Source organism: Callorhinus ursinus, unplaced genomic scaffold (assembly GCF_003265705.2).
Source record: "Callorhinus ursinus isolate GAN/ISIS: 27379988/994484 unplaced genomic scaffold, GSC_fseal_2.0 scaffold4, whole genome shotgun sequence".
Taxonomy (NCBI): Eukaryota; Metazoa; Chordata; class Mammalia; order Carnivora; family Otariidae; genus Callorhinus; species Callorhinus ursinus.
In genome coordinates this window covers 29,347,167-29,361,965 of record NW_027397066.1, presented here as the reverse complement: position 1 = coordinate 29,361,965, position 14,799 = coordinate 29,347,167, and the positions used below count along the sequence as shown (strand labels likewise).

The window sequence follows — 14,799 nt, the reverse complement described above, 5'->3', positions numbered from 1 at the left end:
ACATTTAGAGGAAATTATTTATCTTACTTTATTAATGTTGGTGTTAAATTGTGCAATTGGGCATCATGTCAAAACTGAGCTTTTTGTTTCTTAAGGGGAAAAGGTAAGCAGGAAGTTGATCAAGTGAAACAATAAGAAATAAGATTTTGTAAAATAAGTAGATTTTAATTGCATCAATTGCTAAAGTGCTACTTTTCCCTCAAGTATTCTAAGTCAAATTTTCATATGCATCATTACATAACACCAAAGTTACTTATTGTCCCCAGTTTAGACTCTTGCTTCTAAACTTAACTCTTTGGGATAAATTGGTAAGTCTATATGTTTTTCCTGGCTCTCAAAATGATGTACTAGATTATTTTTTAATGTTTGATTCCACAACTGTATTAGCTACTGTAGGTTTCTTAAAAGTATTATGAAGTTATAGAGTTGGGAGTTTATGCCTAAGATGAATTGTAATATATATCTTCAATATGAAATACTGAAGAAGACGCTTATCTTAATTTCCAAGAAGGAGGTGCCTTTGAATAGTTATTTTTTCATCTTTTTCAAACTAGGCAAAGAAATATTAACATGATTATATTTGATGCATTTAGTTAATTATTAGGCTTGATTTAAAAGTAAGGGAAATATCAAATGCTAAGATTATAATCTCAGTTTAATCTCAAGTTTTAAAAACCAATAAAATGTTTAAAATTCTTATTTAAAACAGAATAAACTATGGCAATCCAAATTGTTTGCATGTTTATGTATAATGAAATATGAGTTTCACTTCTGAATTATAGTTTATCTCAAGGTCATAAGTAATCATGAAAGTAATAATGAGAGTAATAAAGTGTCCGTTATCATTTATTAAGAGACTACTCCATTGTCAACACTGTATTAGACGTTATTTATGTCTTTATTTTGTGTAGGAGTGCTGACAACACTGACTCCGTCTTTGGTCCTCCATCTTGTTCTCCTTCTGCCACAGACAGGCACCACTTTAGACAACTACCCTGTGAACTCACCACCATGCCCCTTGCTCCATAAAAGCTGAGGATTAAGGTCCTGATGGGGTGGAGAATAGGGACCGAGATTCCTAGTGCCTTGGATCTTTAGTCCCTCCACCAGCCTGATTGCCCTTGACAGTAAGTTACCCTCAGTATAAGTCTGTGTAAATGGTGTGGAGTGGTTTGCTTCATTTTGCCATATTACATTGTCTTCTCAGTCCAGAGGATACGTTACTGACCCTCCTCCACCTTCTAACATTCAACAAAGACTTACTGATTAATTTTTATGTTTTAGGCATTAGATGAGACAACTAAAACCTCAAAGATTATAATGGAAAAATTTTCCACCTTCAGAGTGACAATATAATGTGATAAGCATAAGAGATAGAAATGTTTTTTTAACTTTCTCAATTTTTTTTTAAATTTATGCACTCATTTAATAAGTATCTACTTTCCCCTGCATTGTGCTAAATGATGGTAATTCAAAGGTGGATAGATACAGACCAACTACTTTCTGAAAAAGAACTTGTAGTATGGGGTAGGAGGCAGAAATTAATGGGATTAATACATGAATAAATTTAAAATTGAACCGTTATAAAAATTACATTGGGGGCCTTTCATGATACTATGAAAGGGTATGATAGCATTTCTACACTATTCAAAGAAGTTAGGAGAAGATGTTCTAATGGATATCTGAAGGATGAACTCAGATGAACTCAGAACTCAGATGAACTCAGAAGGGGCAGCGTGTTGTCAGAAGGAACAGCATGTAAGAAGGCCCTATGGTGATGGAATGGTAGGGAGTAGATATATTTTGGGAAAGTGAAAGGAAACAAATGGGATCACTTCGAAAGATAAAATTCAAACCATATAGAGTCTTCCAGTTCAAGTAAAGGATTTTGATATTTATCTTAAAAATTAAGAAAATGCTAATATGGCTTACTCAACTAGATGTACTGGTTGTATTATATTTTTCATTTCAGAAAATTGTTCTGGCTCCAGTGAAAAATCTGAAGAAAAAACAAGGTGAGGACAAGTGTGGCTTGGGGGGTACAATGCAGGAAACCGTACTTACCAATATTTGCATTCAGTTCAACATGTGCTTAGATCTCTTGGAGCTAACCCATAAAAAAAGAACTGCCATCCTAGAGCCTTAGTAACTAATATAAATTTTTTTAAAAGATTTATTTATTTATTTTAGGGAGGAGGGGCAGTAAGGGGGAGAAAGAATCTCAAACAGACTCCACGCTGAGCGTGGAGCCTACTTGGGGCTGGATCCCACGACTCTGAGATCACAACCTGAGCCAAAACTGAGAGTCTGAGGCTCAACCGAGTGTGTTGCCCAGGTGCCCCAATATAAAATTTTTTTAAGAGCTAAGTAGGACAAGTTAAGGGGACTGAAGTCTATTTTATCATGGAGGAAAGAAGTAGAACAAATCCATGGATTCTGAACTTTTTAAATACATGGTGTGATTTTTATACAAGAGTCCAGGATTGAAAACATGAGATTATCCTACCTTGCAAATATCTGTTTATTTTATAAAGATTTTTCTTAATGCCCATAGGATTAAGAAGCATATCTACATAGCTACACATCTCAGATCTTTAATACTCATCGATTTTACATTTGGTTTTTATGACTTCGAATTCTGCCAGGAGAGGGAGGAGGACTTCAGTATTCATTTTGAATCCATAATGATGATGGTGATAGCGATAACAAATTAATGGCTAATATTTACTCTGTGTATACGATAAAAGAAACACTTCTGAGGAGCAGTATCTCAAAAAACAAAACTCTGAGGTAAAAACTTTTTATTATTATTATTCTAACTTAGCATATGAGGAAATTCAGTCTTGGAGAAGTAACCCACATAAAATTCTATAGCTAATAATAAGAAGAAATTTAATTCAAGCCAGTGTCTGTTTGACTCAAGAACCCATACTTCAAAATCATGCTTTCCCTTATTAGGAAGCAGGTAGGAAGGGGAAAGTACATTCAAGACACCGCAGTTTCTCCTCATTATAACCAGAGTTGGAAGGACTTATAATGGAAATTGAATACACTGTGTGAGTTTATAAAATATAATGTGAGGAGAATACGACATGCTTAGTTGTGAATATGAAAGACTAATTCTGCATTCAATATTTTTTAAAAAATTTTAAATAACTTATTTGATGTAGTCTGATTTTAGTAAGTTTTAACCATTTTTTTCTTTATTTAATATTGTCCTCTGTCTATGTTTAGTCTTAAAAGTTAGGTTTTACACAAAGAGTAAAAAAAAAAATCTAAGTATATTATCTTTTTAACTTTCCACAAATAAAAGTCTACTCAGATTAAAGACTATCAGTCCCATCCTTTTCCTCTCTAATGATAGGTTCCAAGCACTGGAAATATCTGAGCTATGTTCAAAGTTTATTTTAAGTTATGGAGCTAATGTGCAAGATAATGACACAGCTTATTTAAAGCTGCAAAGAGAGTACATTCCTATCACTGGAAAATTATATGTACAATACCTAGCATTTTATTAACATTCTGGTATATCTCCCAAAGAAGTTCATGATATGAAGACATAAAATTCTGTTTTTCCTAATCATACATTCTTAAAGCACTCTGAAAAGAAAAATAACATGCTAAAATTGTTTTGTACTTTGTGGCTCTACTCAGGTTTAGGTTAAATCCAAGTCTACATAATTTCCTGCATGGCTTGACAGTTCTCCCTCTGCTTAGTGCAAACCCAGTAAAGCTTTTCTGCAAGATAAAGCCTTGATTTTGGGAAAGCAGTCGCAGAAGGCTCAAAACGACAATGAAATGAACAACGCTAACCTCGATTTGTTAATTGAGGTCATTGGTTAGCTTTAGAGAATACAGTATACACAATTAAGCAAGCATTTCACACTGTTCTTCCTTGTTAACTGGTTTTGAGATATTCTGCTAGACAGAAAATTGATAGGCATGGTAAACATGCTCTAGTTGCCTAATTAACTCAGGTGGTACAATTACTGGTATTCAATATCTATCAACAAAGCAAAGGTGCTTTAAATGTCATATAAACACTAGAAATAAAGCACAAAGGGATTTCGCACAACTAGCCATCCGAATGAAAGTTGACTTCTTGTTAATCTTGTCTTGTAATGTAGAAAACTCAACTTCGGGAAAGAAAGACAGAAAGGAAAGGCCTTCTTTGATTTTAAATTGCCATTTCTGAGAATTGGGGAGGCAGCTTTATGAAACCTCACGTTAACTTAAAATGCTAAAATATTTGTCAAATAATTCAACTTATATGATACCACCTTAAATTCTCCCATTCCATAGTTTCTCCCTGACTAGGCTACCAGTAGGCTTCAAGAACCGATAGTTCTGTCCTATGGAATGCAATAATGTCTCTACAGGGGTAAACATGTTGGTCCTTCAGAGTAAATTTATACTCAGGTTTAAATTTTTAGAATGCTGTTTTCTTCCATTATTGTTTCACCCATTATGCCTGCCATTCTTCCATTTGGTTATTGAACTGGTATTTTTTAAATAATTATTTTGATAGTAAAATAGTAGTAGATGCTCGAAATACATTTGTATGTGAAATAATGTTCCAGGGTAATGGACTGGCTGTAATGGATAGCCACATTTGACTCCTCAGTGTCCAGCCCCATGTCCCTTATTTCTAGAACAACTACTCTTCATATAGTCCTATGACTCAGGAAAACCTGACCGTGCTCTCAGCTCCAGGTGGCGAATGATGTAAAGGTGATTCTAGTCCCCTTCCAAGAGGCTAGTTCAGTTACAACCTTCTCACCCATTGAGCAACTGAGTCACCATTAAAGGCTTGTTGGATCTTTTGGGAAAGTTATTGAGTTTCCAGAACTCTTTTCCTCTGAATATTGTAAAGAATAAATGTCAACACAAGAAATGCTTTGGTCATTTTTCAAGGGGAAAAAACAGCCGGAAGAAGGACACACAGAGAGGATGGTACATTTAGCAACAGTAGTGCAAAAAACCAGAACCATAGATTGAGTTGATCCTCAGGAAACCCAAATTACTCTAGGCTTTATCATTTTTATGTCAGGGTGTATTGTGGTTTTCTGTTAGAATCATAGTACTTCAGCTGACAAATAAGAGAAAGCTCTATATCAAACAAAACAAGAGTTTTATTTATTCTTGTTTTTTTATCTTTCTATCACAATGTACCATAAAAAATATGTACTTTATGTTTTCAACAAATGAAGACAATCTGCTTAATAGTGTGTTATACAAAGGAATATCTTAGTTTATCCTTTTTGTTACTGATAATACACGCCCTTACTTTATAAACCACAGAGTACTAACATGTTTTTGGATATAATATTATATCTTTTGGATATAATATTTTCTTTGAGTTCTCTGAGAGTACCAAGTGATTATTTTTTAAGGACTTCTACTCCTGGTTTTGATGCTCTATTTTCTTCCTTGTTCTGTTTAGTGTTTCTCTTAATAAGAAACTTTTATCAAGTATCTGGTGATTCTTGGCTATTTGTTAATGCTTAAGATTAGGACACTAAAAGATAATTAAAAGTTTAAAAAAAAAACTTGACCTACTTTCATCAAGTAACTTCTGGTTTCTTTATTTTCCTCCTACATCACAAATATCTATCTGTATCTTGACCTCCTTAGCTGGCTTCTCCTCCTGTGACAAAAAGTTAAATTCCATTCTCTGCTGAAATAGTCCATCCTCTATTTGCTATGCAACTTACTGAAAATGTTACTCCCCACCAGCCACTCATGGTCCCTTGCTGTCAGTGCTTTGAAGGACTGATCTTTATTTAAAATTACATTATACACTTTTACAGTCTGTCTCTTCTTCCTTGTGCCTAAGCTCCATGAGAATGCAGAGAAATTCTTGTACCAATGTGCATTGCCATATGCATAATAGATTCTTTTTTATTTTACTTTATTTATTTATTTATTTATTTATTTATTTATTTATTTATTTATTATTATTATGTTATGTTGAATCAGTACTGAATTGGTACTTAGTTCAATGTGCCCCTTCTTAAGGACAGATTGGTTCTTTTAAAAACTTTTTTTTTTTCCTTTTGCAGGGGGAAGGGAGTAAGAGGAAAAATTTGCCTCAACATAGATTCCAGAGAAGGCACTACACTTTCAGATCTCTTAGGTTATTTATTCAATTTGTGCATGACAAGCAGTGTTAACTATTGCGTTAAAAATCACAAGAAAAGTCTCTTGGCATTTCTTAAAATTAATCTCAGTGCACATATCTTTGACTTTAGGTCCTGGATGATTGGGAAACTGAAATAATCCTCCCTAAAAATACTGATCTGTTCAGTGAATCTGTCATTCTGTCAGATAAAGGACTAAGGGATTCTTCTTAACTTAGTCTAGAGAATTTTTTAAAGCAGTTCCTCTGGAAAAAGTGCTCACTTTGCTTAAAGCTACACTTGGTAAATGATGCTCAATAAGGCAAATACTGAAAGTTCATCTAAATTATTCCATATGTTAATAGACAAATCACGAAGAAAGGGGAGAGAGCACTCAGATATCATTTTGAAGAAATATGGGAAAGTACACATTCTATGTATTTGGGAATTTTATTACTGAGGGAAAGATGGACTGAAAGCCTTTGTTATCGTTCTTTTCTTTTTTTCTCTGTGATTTCAGATATTCAACTTCAACTAAATGCAGCAAATGTCTATTGACTGGCTTCTATGTGAAAGGTGCTGTTGGGTTTAGTTACTGAGGATACATAATTAATATGGAAAACCTTTCCTCACAGGATGAACTCGATGTAAATAAATGCTTGTAGCACAAATAACAAGGTGGTATGTGTCAACTCATGGAGTAGAATGAAAAAGAAGGAGCAATTATTTCTGATTTAGAGGATATGTGGCTAAGGATGTTCTAGAAAATTTAAGGTAAATTCTGAATGTTGGAGCTTTAGGGACTACAGGGCATCACGATTCAGCTAGGACTGTTCCAACACTGATAGAGTTTTAATGGACTCAAAAATTTTGGGTTGAGTTTGCTGAAAGCTACAGGGTCGTGGAGGAGAACAGTTTTGTGAATATATGCTTGTGTATATGTTGTGGGTTTTAGAGAGAAGAAGAACCATTCTAGTGATATTTATACAAAAGAAGTCTCAATTATATTTTAGAATGGGCTTAAAACTTATAAAGTTTGAATCAAACTAAAGTTTTATTTTGGCAACTATAATCTAGGCTTATGCAGCAAAAATCTAAGATGTTGTTTCAATATATGACTCTGTTTTAAAATAATCAACAGAGTTGAAAAGTCTCTATAATTTATATGCTTTTAAATACAGAAATGAGATCATCAATAAGCAATCCAAACTATTTGTGACACATATGTTTTTCTCCTTGATTATATTTACATTTTCTATAAAAGGAAGTTTACAGAATAAAAAAAAATTTCAAACCACTAGCAATTACTTTGTACTTGAGACGCAGGATGGGAAACAGGATTCATATCTATGACACTTCATACAAATGCGGTTGTAAATTTTCCCAGATTGATCTTCATTCCTCTGTCTCCTTTAACCTTGGAACATGTTAGATTTTACTCCTCTGTGGCTTATAAAGCATAACATTTATTAGCTGAATATTATACCTAGTTGTCACCATTAATTACTATGATAGTAAATCTGGATAATAATACTTAGTTTAAAATAAATTAAAAGTTGCTATTGTTATTTTCTGGGGTCTGACTTGTTAAGTGGGAAAAAACCTCCCATATGCTTACAGAAAACAAATATCTAAACAGGAAATACTCTATTATTGAATCAAAACAAAAAAACAAAAATGCTATTTTTGGCCTCAATTCAATACCTCAGATTAGAGAGAACTTAGTTTTTACAATAAGGCAAAATAATTTCTTTTGTACTAACTATATGTTTATGTATGTCAGCTGCTCATTTCTTATAAAATATTAATATCCCCGGGAGACAAAAGAAAATAGTGCAGGCAATGAACGTGTTAGTATTTGGGTTATATATTGTTATTTTTCTGCGTTCTCTCCTTTATTTTTTATAATTGCTAGATTAGGACAAGATTCTAACTTTAGCCTTCAGGGACTTTAATTCTGAACATACAACAAAAGAAAAGGAAAACTATGTGTCTTTATGAGTGCATATCACTTTGGAAGCTGTCAGACTTTTCCGGAAAGGTAATAAATAATTCATGAAAAATAGAAAACTCTCTCATGCATGGGCATTTGGTCTTGGTGGTTTAGACTGAGGTGTAAGACCAAGATATCTATGGAAGCTTACACAACTGCGGGGCGTCTTGCTGATCTGGTAACCTGCAGCTTTGGAAAAGATAGGCTTCTTCCCTGCTGGTAGCAGGAGATGAAAACCCGAAAGGCAAACAGTTTGTATGGAAAATAAAGACGCGGCCTTTTAAAATGTTTCTACTTGTAGGAAGAAATGCTGCATAAGAGGTTAAGTACCTCATAAGACTTTATATCCTCTTAAGTATAAAGTCCCCGTATTTTTTGAACTACAACTATAGGTTATAAAAATTGCATTTGTCTTCCTGAAATTATCATTTCTCTTTTTCCCTTGCCATCCTCATCATGAAACATTTAAATAATATAAAAAATAAGAGAAAATATAGAAACCATAACATATTCTACCACTCTAATGTAAATACCATTCCTATTTTAGGGATTTTCATTTCATACATTTTTCTATGGACACACATTTATATCCATGATATTATCATCTATTTTATGAATATCATTGATTTTGCAGATTTTCTTTTTTTTTCCCCCAAACTCCTAAGTTCATTATTTCTCATGCATCTTTTCATAGTCTTTTCTAGGTGCTAACAACATTTTAGATGCTTGCTGTATAAGCTTGAATTATAGTTGTAGTGATAAATAATACGTAGAAACTTGTGGTCATTTTTTACTGTGTGAGGTCACATTGTTTCATTGCCCTCTGCCCTCAACCATACTTCTTAGAAATCTTTTTGAGGGGCACCTGGGTGGCTCAGTTGGTTAAGTGTCTGCCTTCGGCTCAGGTCATGATCTCAGGGTCCTGGGATCGAGCCCCGCATCGGGCTCCTGGCTCAGGGGAGAGCCTGCTTCTCCCTCTCCCTCTGCCCCTCCCCCCTGCTTGTGCTCTCTCGCTCTGTCAAATAAATAAATAATATCTTAATAAATGTCTTTAAAAAAAAGAAATCTTTTTGAATTAGCTGGTTTATAATGCTAACCAATTCTGTTTAATGAACTTCAATTTGTCCAACCATTCCACTGTTGATGGTTAGCTTCTAATGTTTTGTAACTGCAAACGATATTTTAATACATCTTCTGTAGTATGTATCTTAAGGTACATGTGTTTATAATTGTATGGGAGAGATTGGCACCTTTAAGTGAAATGCATATTGCCAGTTTGCTTTCCAAAGAGGTAGAACTTATTTCCAGAAATCACCCATGAACTATCTTCCATTTCATCTCAAAAACCAGTGGTTCTTATTACATCTTAATTTTTTTTCAATCTGGTAAAATGAGCACTAGACTGTTTTGTTTAATGTCCATTTCCCCAATGACTACTGAGTTTGAATCTGTTTTCCCTAATTCATTGGCCTTTGGCATGGCTCTTTGTGATATGTCTAGGTAATTTTTATCCATTTCCATTAGTTTTTTTTACCTTTAGTTATCAATTTATAAACTGCCATGTTTTATATTATAGATAATTTTCTTTATTTGCGTAGCCATGTTGCTCAATCTCTCAGATACATTTGATTTTGTTTGTGAAATATTATAGCATAATTCATTTCACAGTTAAATATTTTTATGATTTCTTAACTTCCTTACTTATAACTTATATGCTTATCCTTAGCTTATTTTATCCTAATTGACTGTAAACCTCTTATTTATTTAATATTTGAGTTTATAATTCATTTCATTTCTTTTTTTAATACAGTGTGAGGTAGTGATATATAATATGATTTTTCTAGATAGCTAGTTTTATTGACACTATTTATTAAATTAATATTTATTTTCCTCTTTGAATTGAAATTGAAACCTTTTTAATAAAATGAGTTCACATATATATTTGCTCCTATTTCTGGATTCTCTACTCTGGTCTACTGATTTAGTAGATTATTTCTATAACAATCCTGTACTGTTTTGATTATAGTAATTTTATGCTATATTTTAACAAGTGGTAAGAAAAAGTACTTAAGATTATTATTTTATTTTTACAATGTTCTTATCTATATTTAAGCATGTGTTTTTTGCACACTAATTATGTTGATTTCATCCAGTTCTCCCTCTCCATCAAATTGAGGCTCAAATTATAATTATATTAAAATTCTATATTAATTTTAAGAAGATTATTATTTGTCTTTCTAGTTAAGAACATGGTAGGTCTTTCTATTTTCAATTTGTATTTTATGACTTTTAGTAGTAAAGAATATCTGACATCAAAAATTCTGTTTGTTTTTAAAATTAGTTTTTTGTATCATTCAGTCATGGACTATTTGAAAAATTAATCTGTTTTTGTAAATAAAATGAAATGCTAAAATTTTTTTTATTGTCACATATGATTTTTTCCCATTTCAGTGAAGACTTTTTCAATTTGGACATTAGTGATACCAAGTCTTGGATATATCATCAAACTATAGGTGATTTCTTGTTGAGGAGCGGGTGGCTCCTAGGATTTGTGATGTCAATGTGAAACTCATTTCTTTATTAAAAAAAATAAACACACACACAAACACAATACATGCTTTTTTCCTTCCTGGTAGATTTTAGATATTGTTTTTTCCTTTAATGCTTCCTCCGCATCCCCTATCCCCTTAACCTGCTTGAATCTCTGTGATCCCTAGTCAGTGACATAAGAATGTTAATTGGAAGCAAGATCATTTTTCCCTAAATTTTCAATTTAAGAGTATTGATCTTTTCAAATCTAAGAATGGAACATTCCATGCTGACCTAAAGAACTGTAGATCTTGTAGATCACATTGTATTCTGACCTACTTTTTTTTTTTTTTTTTTTTGTATTCTCACCTATCTTTAACTTTGATCTAGTAATGTGAGTCAAGTACTGCCTGCAAGCTCTCTGCGTCTCCAGCTCAGATTTACTTCTGGGATTTTGAGCTTTCACAGAAAACACAGCAGACCCAAGTTTGCACATTTATCTTAATGTTATAGCTTCCAAGAAATCAGGTTTTTAAAGACAGACTTGATGTTAATCATGTGCTCAGAATTCTTTTCTTTTGTTTATAACTCATCAAAATGGTGCTCCCTTTACATTTAACATAAAGTCCCACTTCCCTCAAACCATGTAACAGCCTTCCTTCTTTCTTCATTTAACAAGAAAACCGCATTTGTTGGCAATTCTTCCTCGCCCAAGTAAGAAATAAATTTAACCTGTGCTTTTCAGATGTGTGTGAATTATGATTACTTTGAACAAAGCAAATAACCTCAAAAATAGCCCTCTACTCTAGATCCCTTTGAACTTTTTGGGAATTCCTAAGCTTTATCAAATTCTCAACGTGTTTTCAGAACCATATTTTATCAATATATTTCTTTTTACTTATCCAGAGCAAAATTTTAAAATGGACAGCGTACAATTTTAGTAAAGTCATGTACTCCAGTCCCTCTTTCCTTTCCTTCCTATTGACACAGTTACTGCTCACCTGTCTCTATCAGCTCAGTTCATATTCTCAAACGCTACCTATTTTCATAAAATCAGTTTCTTTTCCCATAAGCTCAACTCCTCCATGCTCTCCAAAACAAATCTTTGTCCTGTACCTTGCTCTAGTAAAGCTTGTGAAGGCAACTCAAGGTAATTGGACAAACATTCCAACCAGGGCCTATTAAACAAACATGGATAAACACCAGAAATTTCAAGTGACTACAAACGGAATACCCTGTGGAAATTAAAGGCCAAACAACTTACCCTTAATATCAAATAAGAAATTCACACATTCTCTCACCTTGAGTAAAATTTAATTAATTTATTTGCATAAAGATCATTCTTTGTTCTTTATGAAGAAGCCTATGTGAACTGTTTAAAACATATTTACTTTGTTGAGTAAATTTAAATCTTCAAAAGAAAGAAGTCTTCTTTTAAGAATGATTATACAATGGAAAGAAGAGAGCTGAATCACTAAACTATGAGTCAGCTAGGGACACAGAGATTGCTTTGTAGCATTTTTTGAGGAAAAGGATTCATTCAACTCCTTGTGGGAGGGAGATATAACAGCTGGCTAAGACAGGAAGCAGCTCCTAGCCCTGAAATGCTAAGAAGATAATTGCACTCTCTTTCCTCCGTATGGCTGGAATAAAGTGTTATTAATTTCCTCCAATCATTAAGTGGTAAACAGATACACTAGATTTTGGAGGCAGTAAATGGTTTTCTTTGTCTCTTAGAGTTACATCTATTTTGCTGAGTTTGAGGAAACCAAGCTTTGTGATTGCATTTCCCAGTGAAGCAAAGTGATAAATTGGAGCTCTGGAATTATTATTAGGAAACCAATGTTTGGATTCCAGCTCTGCTACTTATAGGTTATGTGATCTTGAGTGTAGATAATTCTGAGCTTCTATTTCCTCAGGCATAAAGTAGTTATGCTGTTGCTGCTACTGCTTACCTGACTATGTTGTTCAAAAGATATGTTAGGTGAAGTATGAGTAGGACTACCTAAATACTGGTTATCTCACGATTGCTATAATTATTGACGATAGCATATGTGATGAAGACCTTTAGCACAAAATTTATGGTATATGAAATATTTATCCAAAAGCAAGGAACTTAAAAAAAATAATGTGGTGGACAGATTTGAAGTTTTTCCCATGGTCCTCACCTCCTAATATCCATACCTTCCTGCAACCCTCTTCATGAAACATGAGAGGGGGCTGTGACTTGCTTCTAATTAATGGAATACCATAAACGTGGTAGGATGTAACTTCTAGGATTGCGTCATGTTAAAAATGACTGCCTAGCAAACAGACTCACTCTAGAGACTCTCTTCAATGCTGGCTTTAACGAAGTGAATTACCATGAACTTTCCAGCCTCAAGGGTGTGAACTCTGCCAATAAATCTGAATGGGTGTGCAATTGGATCTGTCCCAGTTGAGCCTTCATATAAGCACGAGTCCTGGCCATCACCTTTCTTGCAGTCTTGTAGGGAACCCAGTTAAGCAATGCTCAGACTTCCTACCCACATAAACTGAGAGAGTCAATGTGTGTCTTTTTAAGTCATTAAATTTTTTAAGCAGGATAGAAAACTAACATAGGCAGCACTTCTCTATGATGAACTAGAGAATATCTCTTTTAACGATTGTTTTGATTTTTCTCTAGCTCTGTCAGTCATGAACATTAACACTTGAAGAGTTATATATTTGTATGTTAGCTAGAAAATATACAAAAAAATCAATAAAAGTAACTGGGTGTAGGCTCTTGATTGAGAATATTAATAGGATAAATTAATTTTATTAAGGGTATACTTTATAGATATAGGCCAGCAAAAGAAAATTCAGCAAAGGGGCTGGGAGTAGAAATAAGGGTCACTAGTTATACTTCATAAAACAGACATTTAAAGGTAGGGCAGTGTTGGCATTCTTCTCCCTTTGATTAATTTTAATGACTAGTAAAAAGTTATTTAACTTTTATTGAGATAACTTTTTATCTGTTGACCTGGTTTAGCGACAGAAAGCTATAAGGAGCTATCAGGATTTTAAGTGATTGCATAAATATTCAATTAAAGCTAACACACAATTGTCAAGAAGCTACTAACATTACAAATCACTATAATGCATTAGTAACTTAGAGGTACATATTAAAATATTAGCTTTAATATCACCCCCTCAGTGAAGCCACATGTGGTTATCCAATGTAATCCAGTCTCTTTCAAGGATATCATCCTATGTTTTATATTTATGTATTATTCAAGAACATTTCAATCATTAACTGCAATTTGACATTTTCTTATTCAAATTTTATTTTTTTGCCCTTCATTCCCCTCAATAAGAATGAAATCTCCAGGAAAGAAGAAGCCTCATCTGCCAGACTCAAGTAAATGAATGAAGAAATGAACAACACACAGATAAATGGAGCATGGAATCTGGCCAAAGTGAATTACAAATGGGCAGGGATAATGGTTTAAAGGAAGTATTAAAGGAAAGAGTGATTACAACAATTGGGGTTAGTAGGAAAAGCGCTAGAGTTTTCTGACTTTCTGGAAATGTGGTCAACACTTCTCAGATGTCCAAACTCTGCCAGTTTACAAAGTTCCAGCATACAGATGACCTTTACATAAAAGTTGCATCGAGCCTTTTCCACCCTCTCCTCACCTTTTTACTGAAACCAATCCCTTTATTGTTTATTTTCAAATATTTATGGGATGCTTTCTTTGTCCAAGGCATTTTTTTAGATGCTGGAGACAAACTGATGAGAATGGGGCTACTGTGTAGTACATGGAGGCAACTGTTAATAGAACAAGCACACAAAGAAACATATGATGGACAGCAATGAATATTAAGTAAGGAAGATGTTAGGAGTTTACAGCCTGGTGGGGAGACTTAAATTACTCTTATGCTGAGATGTCATGAAAGGCTTTCTTGGGGAAATTGAGCATTTAAGCCAAGATCTGAAGGATGAGTTGAAGTTAATTGCGGCTAAAGCTGGGAACAGGGTTTAGATGGATCGTATGGGCAATGAGATCAGCATGTCCAGAGGTCAGGATGTAGGTGCGAACTTGAAGAACTAAAAGGAAAGCTGGGATGGAGAGGGGATGACTAGCAGAAATAAATGTATCAGTGCTTTATCTTGTGCTTTTTTGCCTTCTGTGTCTC

General features: G+C 33.7%; 1 long non-coding RNA gene across 1 annotated transcript in view; it reads left to right on the top strand.

The window, feature by feature from the left end:
* Nucleotides 1-14,144, top strand: part of LOC141372444 (uncharacterized) — a 36,152-nt gene extending 22,008 nt beyond the window's left edge. The window contains exons 2-5 of the long non-coding RNA XR_012377698.1: nucleotides 971-1,127; nucleotides 1,973-2,015; nucleotides 2,555-2,790; nucleotides 13,977-14,144. This is a non-coding gene — a long non-coding RNA (uncharacterized lncRNA). The remainder of the gene's footprint in view (nucleotides 1-970; nucleotides 1,128-1,972; nucleotides 2,016-2,554; nucleotides 2,791-13,976) is intronic.
* The last annotated feature ends 655 nt before the right edge of the window (nucleotides 14,145-14,799 follow it).